The sequence below is a fragment of the Artibeus jamaicensis genome, unplaced genomic scaffold, assembly GCF_021234435.1.
Source record: "Artibeus jamaicensis isolate MK-2021 breed Jamaican fruit bat unplaced genomic scaffold, CSHL_Jam_final contig_354, whole genome shotgun sequence".
NCBI lineage: Eukaryota > Metazoa > Chordata > Mammalia > Chiroptera > Phyllostomidae > Artibeus > Artibeus jamaicensis.
The window spans coordinates 38,247,738-38,258,621 of NW_026521803.1; the positions used below are offsets into that span (position 1 = coordinate 38,247,738).

At 46.9% G+C, this 10,884-nt stretch overlaps 1 long non-coding RNA gene across 2 annotated transcripts; it reads right to left on the reverse strand.

The window, feature by feature from the left end:
• Nucleotides 1-1,329: 1,329 nt before the first annotated feature.
• LOC119057562 (uncharacterized) lies at nucleotides 1,330-9,088 on the reverse strand. Of its 2 annotated transcripts, XR_005084114.2 has the most exons (3): nucleotides 8,377-9,088; nucleotides 6,957-7,132; nucleotides 6,231-6,316 (listed from the first exon to the last, which is right to left on the reverse strand). It is a non-coding gene; the product is annotated as an uncharacterized LOC119057562 (long non-coding RNA). The 2 variants fall into 2 exon arrangements; XR_008391386.1 differs by lacking the exons at nucleotides 6,231-6,316; nucleotides 6,957-7,132 and adding an exon at nucleotides 1,330-5,769.
• Nucleotides 9,089-10,884: the final 1,796 nt, after the last annotated feature.

Here is a 10,884-nt window from a genome sequence, read left to right on the forward strand (position 1 = left end):
CTTTTTCCACTAGAATAATGTTTCTGAGGCTAACACACTGTAGCATATGTCAGGACTTCATTCATTTCTACGGGCGAGTAGAAATGAAATCTCCTGGTATGGATAGACCATATTTGTGTATCCATTCATTTGTGATGAACATTTGGGTGTTTCCACCTTTTGGCTACCGGGAATGGGGCTGCTATAAACATTCTTGTACAAATAGTTGTTGGATTACCTGTTTTCAATTCTTTTGAGTATATACCCAGGAATGGAATGTCTGGGTCATAGAGTAGTTCTATATTTTTTAACTTTCTCAGCAACAATTGAATTGTCTTCCACAGTGGCTATACCAATTTACATCCCCATCAATTAGCTTTAAGACTTTAAACTAATAGTGAATTAAGTAATGAGTATATATCTGATACACCTGAAAACACCAGTTTTACTATACTCTTGCCATCATTTCAAAGGTTGAACTAGATGTACAAAAAAAAAGTACAAATAGGTGTACTTTCAGATTTTTTTTAAAAAAGATATATTTGATTGCAGATATATATGCAAGATAAGTGTAGTTTTTTAAATTGTCTGGTGTTGTTTTACATAAAAGAAAATGAAAAGTGATAGGAGACAATCGTAGAGAGGATGAGAAAGGTGAAGGAATTAGGCAAAAACCAAACAAACAAAAATCACAGACAAAAGTATGGTGACTACCACAGGGAAAGGGGGTGGGGGAGGGAGAAGAGGGTCAAGGGTGGAGGGGGAAGTGATGGAAGGAGAATTGACTTGGGGTGGTAAACACATGGTATGATCGTACACAGGAAACAAACATAATTTTATGAACGAATGTCACCCCAATAAATTCAATAAGAAATATTGTAGAGATATCCTTTGTACCTATATTATCTTTGGAATTTCCCAGATGTCTACTGGTTATCACAAAAATTTTATCTCTCACCTTTAACAATAAAAGATAATAGAAATAATCTGCATTCTCTAGTTCTAATGTACTCAAAAGTATTATGTCCACAATGAAGCACCAGCAAGTCAAAAAGCTAAACCTCTGTATTGATTATATATACATACAATTTTATTAGTACAAGTGTTTGACAATTATGATATTGTGTGTCAGAAACATACTTATGCTCACGTACAAAAATGAACACAACAATTGTCAAGAAATCTAGCAGAAGTAGGGCCTGCTTGAGTGTGATTGGTAGAGTAATAATATGGGTGTGATCATTTATAGTTTTAATTTGAACATTTCACTTACAATGTCATATTGAAACCAGAAAAGCCAGTGTTCATGCTGCCTGTCACCCACCAGACCCAATAAGCAGAGACAGGGACTGAATCTTTATGGGCACTTTATTCAAATGGCCGGCGATCTGAAAAGACAGCAGGTTTGTACCCTAACAGACCATCTTACATTCTATTTTAAAATGGCTTTTTTATAGAGAGAACAAAGTATAGGTAAGGGGTTTGGAATTCAGTGAGAAGTTAATTGGATAAAAAAACTGCAGGGTTCTTGTCCTGGAGCACAGTGGCTCAGATACAATCTCAGATTCCTTGCAGTCTGCCAGAGGCACAATGGTGGGACTGTTTAAGGTCTCCTGAAGTCAGGGTGGGTCACACCTTCAGTCCCTGGAACAATGGCTTTTACGTGCATTACTGAGCTTATTAGCTGTTACTTAAACTAAAATGTTCCCACTTTCAAGTCCCTCATCAATGTGGTGTGCTTGAGTGTTATACTATTATGTTACAGAATTACATGCTTATGATTTTGTAATAAATGATTTTGGAACAAAGAGGGGCATTATTTGTGCCAGATCCTGTAGATTAATTTTTAAAATACACCTCTATTTTCTATATAAATACTCTTGTCAATTGATGACACCCAGAAAACCCTTTGAGGGGTAAATTTAAAGACCCTGGAGATTTGAAAAAGTCCTCACTGTTTATAAGCTGTTCTTACCCTCAGGATAAGCAATAACTACATCTTTATAAATCATTTACTTATTGTCCCGTAATAGAGGGTGCAACGTTCCTGCATCCTTCTATCAGTGGTTATCACAGCAGATAAACCAGACCCTTGAGTCTTGTTCTCCACCGGCGTCTTCCACTTTTTGTGCACGCTCACCTGAAGGTCCCTGCTATAAGAACAGATCAGAAATTGAGTCTTCTGGAAAATAAAAAAAATCAGAAGAGCTTCAGCAAAGCACTGGGGCAGAGAGCAGTTGAAACTGCAAGGAGTAGCCTAGACTCAGGGGCACAAGCTCCCCATTATAAGATGACACCGTCACCCTTCTCTGAGAGACTATCAGGCAACCGAATCAGGATTCCCAGAACTCCCCTCTCCAAAAGCAAATGACTTCATGGGAATAAACTATTTAGTCTGAGATCAGCAAAACTCAAATGAACTCCCTAGAACTAAATGAACAGAATGAACTGATTTAATCATGGCCAGTGTACTATTTGTACATGCACACGTGAGGAAAACATTTCTTTCTTCTTAATTGAACTCTGATCCTCAATTTTTTTAAATTTATTTAAATGTTTAATTTTTCTATTACTTATGCTACTGCAGTTGATCCCACCTTTTCTCACTTCCCCACCTCTGCCCAGCCCCACCCTCTCCTCTCTGTCAATCCCTATAATATTTTCCTTGTCCATGGCTCGTGTATAAATCTGACCCCTGATTTAACAGCTCACACTGTTATGCTGGTAGGAAACACTCTTTCCATGGTACCTTGTTCCAACCATACCCTCAGGTTCTGGGGTGGAGGTGGAATCCTATAAAAGATCTTATCATACATTCTAAATGAATAAATCAGGAGGGAATACTTATGAATAATGATTCTGTAAAAAATACTTTTTAAAATGACAACAATGGCTACACATGACTCACAGTGCCTTCACTGACTCCCACACTGTGTCACCGTGGCGTGGTTTCCATAGGTTCAACAAGAAAGCCTTCTTTTCCAACCAGCATACAGTTGGACAAATCAAATCAAATCTCTGCCAGGATCATGCCAGAAATCCCGTCTGATTAGGTGAGACAGCCCGGGACCACGCCTTGGTGCAGGGAACGAGGCCTTTGGTATCTTCCCACACACAGGCCGGATCTCACTGCTCAGAGGTCATGGAACCCCACCTCGAAGGCGGGCCTGGAACTGTGACAGACAAGGCCTCATCTGGGACCGAGGAGACCCTGATACACTGTGATGGTCCTTTCCACGTCTGGGTCCTGGGCTGCTGGTGTTCTTGGTGAACATCATCTCTGGGTGTGTCTGTGAGGGTGTTCCCAGGTGAGATTAGACTGCCTCTGTCCCGGGTGGGTGGGTCTCCTCCAACTTGCTGAGGGCCAGGGTTTTCCCTCCCCTCCCTCCATCTGCCTGGGCTGGGATAGCTGTCTCCTGCCCGCAGAGGGAAACTTGCAGCATCATTGCTCCTGGCTCTCAGAAGTAGCTTTCTCCACTCCTGACCTTGCAGATCATGGGACACCGCACTGCCCACCCCCCACTCCCCCCCCCCACCCGTCCTGGGATCCAATTCCTTATCATCTACCTATCTTATCATCTATATACCTCCTATTTAATCTATCATCTACCTAGTATCCTTCTGTCTAATCCACCATCTATCTATTCTCTAATCTACCATCGTTTATCTATTATCTATGTATCTATTTTTCTCTCAATCTCTTATTGGTTCTGTTTCTCTGAAAAGCCCAGAATAATACACACACCCAACAGTCAAAGCTACTGCAGGGAAGCCTGGCAGAAGTGACTGTGATTGTTCTTGGTTCATGACCTCAATGGACAAGCTGACAAGGATAATAAAATACATGTGAAATGCTAAATTTATTCTGTTAGGGCCTTTACAAGGCCTCCAGATAGAGGGAACTCTTAAGGCTCAATATCACATTGCTCTAGTTTGTTTTTTTTTTTGGAAAGTACGAAAGGACCTTTGCATATTAAATGTCTGCTATTCCTGTGAAAATTAAACTCACCAATAAAATAAACCATCATGCTAATGATACTGAATCAGAAACTTACTGAGCATCTTGTATAACCGAATCCACACCTGAGGGGCAGGAACTTGGACAAAGGAAGGAGTTGGGAAGCAAAGAAATACTTCGTTCTCCTTCCATTGTGATTACGGATAGGGCAGGCCACAGTCAGGAAACAAACAAACAAACAAAAAAGAATTTGAACCTTGAGATAAACCAAAAATAACAGGGTCACTCTGTCTATGTCTGGTCCATGAGATAATAAAAGCCTGAGCAATTCCTACAAACCTGAGCTCTGTGAACAAAATACAGGGGTGGGCAAAAGTGGGCTTACAGTTGTCTGTATGGAAAAACATATAATACAAGAATAAACTCTGTGTTTTGTGTAGTCACAGCTGTGAACCTACTTTCGCCCACCCTGTAGAGGTTTCGGCCTGACTTGCCCAATTCCAGTGCATGTGGATACGATGATCCCGTGAAAAAGTTCCTGTTTTCCACCGTGAGCAAAAGGACACGAATTTGCCCGACTTGTAATCCTGTGGTTTTCTTCCTTTATTCAGCTCTTTACTAGGAGGGTTCCTCCTTTTGAAGTCTGATTCCCTTCACCTCTTTGCAGGTTAACTTGTTCTCATTCCCTTTTTCTAAATGCGTTTGTCTGTTGGTCCTAGGGAAAACTTGGAGAAAATCACCACGCTTTATGAAGCAGGCACTCCCGTGGATGAGACCTGTAGGGAGGGTTCAGGCCGGTTGTTCCTGAGGGTGCACAGCCCTGTGATCCGTAGAGGGGGCCGCCTGGCTGCTGCCTCTTCTCCCCTCCCAGAGGCACGGGGGCCACAGGCTGCAGAGTCATTGCAAAGAGAGCCCACCAGCCACCTCGGTGGAGGGCTAGTTAGCTACAGGGTGATTGCAGGGGAAGGTCTGTGAAAAGGAGATGTTTGTGTTACAGCCACCAGACGTCAGGAGACCCTCCATGCACTTGCTCCAAGTCCAGGCCTCACTTAGAGGTACCTGCAAACTCCGCCCAGCGCAGCCTGACTCTCAGGACATTTCCATAAGGTCTTGTCCCAGTTACAGTCAGGAAGCACGGCCCCTGGTCCCTGGAATGTGCTAAAGCAGAAAAGGAAAAAAACACACTGCTATTCTCAGTTTAATGGTGAGGAGCTTCGGACTCTCTATCAAACAAGAGATCCAATTGTGTGAGGGCGGCAGGTCACAGCCTCCCCGAGAACACCGCTCTGCGGGGCCAAACGTCCTTCTCAGAGGGACCCCGTGAGTGCCCAATCCCAAAATGAGCCTCTGTGTGCTCTCTGCCACAGAGGAGCTCCAGCCTATCTGTGTGTGACTTTAGACCATCAAAGGTGACATTGAATGCCGTCTCCCAGATTTCGATCACAGCCTTCAGCACCCTGTGATTTAGCCAATAGCAGTTCTGTGGCTCTTGGGGAACAAAAGGCCACCTCCACGGGGCTGGAGAGGACGCCTATGTGGCAGCAGTGGGGAGCAGAGAGGCGCCCTCGGGAAGACCCAGGTGACATGGAGTGTTTGCTCCGTTGCTGCAGTGTGTCACTGGGTTGTTGTGTCCCTTGCACCGTGCTGTCAGAAATGTCTATACAGGACTTCTTCCTTAGTCCACAGGAGTTACGTAGAATGACATCCTTCCTCTTGACACGGAACAGCAGCCTCAGTAAAAGTGAAGTAAGTCCCGAAGGCAGGGAGAAGCGTGTCCTTCCGACTGTGGCCGACCGATGCCTTCAGCAAGGGTGACTCTCAAGTACAGGGTGCTGAGTGAAAAAGAGACACACAGTGAGTGCACGTGGCTACGAGTCCACTCGCAGGAAGTTCTGCAATGGGCAGAATTAGTGTGTGATGACAGAAATGAGGGCGTGGTTGCCTCTGAGTGGCATCCCTGACCAGGAGTCCTAGGCTGGAAAAAAATGATAGTCCCACAACTGAAATGTTGCAGGTTCGATTCCCAGTCAGGGCACACATCTAGGGTGAGGGTTTGATCCCTGGTCCAGGCCCATACAGGAGGCAACTGAGCGATGCTTTTCTCTCTCATTGGTGTTTCTCTTGCTCCCTGTCTAGCCTCTAAAAACAGAGAAAAAATGTCTTCAGGAAAAATAAAATAAAGGAGACCCCATGGAGATCTCTAGCCCTTTTACCACATGCGGACACAGCAAGGAGACGGCTATGAACCCAGGGGAGGGCCTTTACCAGAATGTAACCATGCTCTTGCCTTGAGCTTGAACTTCCCAGCCTCCAGAACTGTCAGCCACAGATTTCTGTCGTTTTTGAGCCTCCCAGTTGGTGGTGTTTTGGTACTGCTGCCTGAATGGACCGAGAAACTACAATTTATGCCTCAACTTTTTCATGTTTTTACAAAGCCCACCACTGACACACACAAGCTCTAAAGTTGGGGTGAAGGAGACCATTCTCTACGGACAAGGACTCGTGTGGAACCCCATTTCCTGCCCTTTGTCTCCCCGAATAGCCCAATGTGGCTCAATGTCCCAAGTTGCCCCTCCCAGCAGGGTGGCCGTCCCACTGATCGTGTGGCCCACATCTGCCGTGTGCTGTGTAGAGATGCTGGCATACAGCCATGGTGACTGCCTCTCTGTGTGCTCGCCTGGCCCAGCAGTATCATCTTCCTGTGATGGAAACATCGCTGGGTGCTTGCCATCCAGATGACGGGCAGGGCTTGGCATCTCCTTGCACCCGCGTCCCTCTGGCCATTTACACTGAGGAAGAAGTGCCCCAGCCTGGCCCAGTCTGACCTGCCTGTCACTCACGGCCCCCAGAGCGCAGCCCACCCACATTGCTGTTTAATTTAATACATTTTCCATCGTTAATCATAATATCCGAGTGCTAATTGGTGCCCCGGTCATGAGTCACTGAGCGTGATAGGACCTGAAGCCTAAGAGGAATGCAAACCCCTGGGGCTGAGTCTGATTCTCACGGAGACGCAGACCTGGGCTCTCACCCCCGCCCGGCCTTCCAGCAGACGCCGCTTCTCCATCTGGCAGTGGCTCCTGCGCTCCCTGCGCTCCCATTGATTTGTGTTCTCAGTGACTGCAGCTCCATTTATGTAAATACAGCAGTATTTACCCGGATGCCATTGGCCCATTAGGCATCGGCACTGGGATGCTAAAGCAGAAAGGACATAAATCAGAAGACATCCTTTTCCACCTTAGAAGCAAAACTCTGTGGCAGGAGAAGCACCCGTATGATTTGCACTTTGGTGCAGTGATGTTTTTAAAAGGGAGCAGCCCTGGCTGGTGTGGCTCAGTGGACTGAGTGTGGGCCTATGAACCTAAGGATCATGGTTCGATTCCCAGTCAGGGCACATGCCTGGGTTGCGGGCCAGTTCCCAGCAGGGGATGCACAAGAGGCAACCATACATTCATGTTTCTCTCCCTCCCTTCCTCTCTAAAGATAAATAAATAAAAACCCTTTTTTAAAAAAGGGAGCAGAGAGGAATCCTTCCCATTGGTTTCCTCGCGTTGGCCAGACCCCTTGCCACATCTCTGAGACTTGAGGAAAACCATCACCTGGGTTCTATTTTTGCCTCATAATACAGACCCGTAGCAAAGGAAGTGGGCATTCGCACTCCCTGAGACTGGGCAATATTCCCGGAGACCTGGTTTGTGCCCTCAGAGGGCTGGCCCGGGCTGCGAGTCTCCAAATGATGTTTTTTCTTTCCAAATAATTGTCCCTGTGGGTGCTCAGTCAGGGCACCAGGTTTAAATTAAAATCCAAAGAGAAAGCAAATGCTACTCATTTTTTTAAGAGAGGGGGGGGAGAATGGGAGGGGAAAAAGGGAGAGAAATGTTGATGTGAGAGAGAAACATCAATTGGTTGCCTCTCGTATACCCTGACCGGGGATCCAACCCATGACCCAGGTATGTGCACCAACCAGGAATCGAACCTGAAATCTTCGGTTATTGGACAATGCTCCAACCAACCCAGCCACACCAGCCAGGGCAATGCTGCTTATTTTTAAACACTTAAATATAATAGTTTTCTGTGTCTGTATTAATTCTGTTCATAGGCTAGGCTGGGTCAAGCAAATCATTCTTTATTTCTATCAGAGTTTTACATTTACAAACGTGATTTAGATTGTTTCAGTTTGTTATTTATCCCTTTTGAATGTCTGAAAGTCAGAGAAGAATTATATTCCCATTTCATATGTGAAACAAGCAAATGAACAAGTAAACAAAAAGAAAGTCAAGGTCACTTAGCAAATTCATGTGTGAGGAAAAGCATTGTAGAACTGAGGGTTCAAATTTCCAATTCACATCATCATTTCTTATGCTTTATGGAATACTCTGGTTTTATATCCATGATTTCCCCCTCGGCTACCCTAAAGAATCACTGGAAAAGTCACTCACCATGGATGCCAGGAGGGTCCAGGGTTCCTCCGTTCGGGTCGGAAGTTTCCCGAAGATAAAGCCCCTGCAATGGATCGGCTTGACCGGCTCTGTCCTGGTCGGTCCCATTGCTGGCATTTTGCAGACAGTGGTTGAGTTAAATTTTGCCAAGCCCCCAGCAGTCCTGCAGATTAGGTTCCCCTTCAGTGCCACAAGCCTACTCTTTTCCCATTTACCCGAGAAATCATGAGCACTCGCAACCTTTACTGTCTCTGCTGTGTAGGGTTAACAGACACGGGGTGTTGGCTTGGACACACACGAATTTTCACTTCAACTGCAGGATCCCTGCCGAGTTTCCCCGAAACATCCATCCATGGCGAAGTTCCCAAATGCTGCCAGATGTGACAAGGATGATATCGTCAGTGGATTTAAACACGAGCTTGCCCCTCTGGCGAAGGAGACCTACTTCACGCCACCTGGAGACAGCAGTGCCTGGGACTGCCAGTCTCTTGCTTGATGACAGAAGGGCCCACACACTGTTGAGTGAAGAGAGAGACCGAAATTCTATCAGCTCAAAAGTAGGCTGGAGAACTACTCTGATTCCCAAATGCTCATTCTTTTTAACGTGCCAGTTGGTTGTGAGGCATTACCTGCCGAGACATTGCATTCCGATCACTAATCGGGGTGCTTCCTGCTACATGGCAAATGAACTAAAACTCCTGAGTTGGTTTCATTTCCTTTAAAGTCTGCTCATTACAGAGAAGTACCAGCCTTCAAGCTTATTAACACCGGAGTGTGGGCTGCTTGTCACCTGGGGCGAAGTCAGTTCACTGTAAGAGAACTCAATTTGCACTCTCTCCCCACCCCCAGGGGGTTTCAGTGAGGTTCCACTGCTCAGTCAGGAACCTGGTGAGCTCAGCAGACTCGGGGAGGAGGTATGGAGGGGGGAGAGAGGAAAAGGGGGGGAACAAGCAGGATGGTGGTCCCCGGACCGTGAATCTTCCAGGCTGCCCCTTCTCCCGTCTCAGCAGAAGCTGAGCTCCATCCAACTTCCCCAAGGCTGCCTCTTAAATACAATTCCCCACCTTGGAAAAGTTCGCTTTAAAGCAGTTGGTGTTGCAGACTGCACCCGCACCGTGAGCCCCCAAAACAGTGCCAGCGCTGGCTGTCCTCCCACCCCTGACCCCACCCCGCCATGTTGTCGTCCTTACAACCAGACAGGTCTGGCCCCTCCCACTGCCATAAGAACTGTCTTGGGGCAGAAAGACAAATGAATGTTCATGCTTTTAGAGACTCTCAGTGTTGCAGGCGTATCCACCCTTGTGGTGTCTCTGGGCCTCAGTAGAAGAAGAATTGTCTTGGTTCATGAAAGGGTCAGGTCAGTTCCCAGCCCGCCAGACCGCCAATGACCCAGCCAGGCCAGTTTCCAGCCCTCTGGACTGCCTATGACTCAGTTGTCCCCACTCGCTCGGTAGCCTGCGGCTCCACCTGAGCTGTCTCCCACTGGGGAGACACCTGGCGCCAGCCACCATAGCCTGTGGTCAGACTGACCCTCCTGCACCTGGGACAGATAGCCTGCCCTTTACCTAACGCATTGTCCCAGCTCCCACCCTAGAACCCTGAGGCACCACCAGGAAGTACAAGGGACTTATTCCTCCCCTAGCCCCACATGAACCCCGAGCTTTTTCTTTTAAAAACCCCACTCTTGCCTTCTTCCGGAGCTGAAGTCGACCCGACTCAGCCCGCTTCTCCGCACAACATCAAATAAAGGCACTTGGATCAGATCACCCAGTCCTCTCGCCTCTATTTCTCCTGCATTTCTACCAGGCCACACATTAAATACATTGCGACACGGAATAACAAAAGTATTTCATTATGTTTTAGGTAAATTTACGATTTGGTGTTTGGGCAGCCATCCTGCAGGTCTGACCCCGTGGAGAGGAACGAGATGCAGGCAGGGTTTCAGGCGGTGGGGACCAGGACACAGGGCTTGGATTGACATAAGCTGCCTCCACACTGAAAGGGTCAAGCCAGAGCCGTCTGCTACCGTGGCCCCATTTGCTGAGCGGGCCTGTGACCCTGTGAAACGTGACTGGCCTTTCACTCTTCTGAACTTGTCTCCAGGACTAGAAATGACTAGAAGCAGGAACAGACCTGACCACTCCCTGCAGCCACAGGCAGAGGATAAAACTGCCGCTTCGGGTTACCAGGTGCCACAGCCAATCAGAATCCAGTGAGAACTCAAAGCCCCCACCCCTTAAGGCTGGTGAGTCTCTCCACACCATGCCCCTCCTTCTACTTTCTTGGAGAGTGAATAAAAACTTCATCCTCTGCAGTTCCTTCTCTTTGCGAATTCTTTCACAGCCTGCATCAACAACCACCCTCACACACGTCAAAGGGTTCAACTGTCTGAAATTATCTTCCCTCGCACCTCCTAGAAATATTTACTCTGTACGTAAAGAAACAACAACCTTGCACATTTGTGGGGGGGGGGGCACACAGGTGACACGCCACCCACAGCTCACCTGG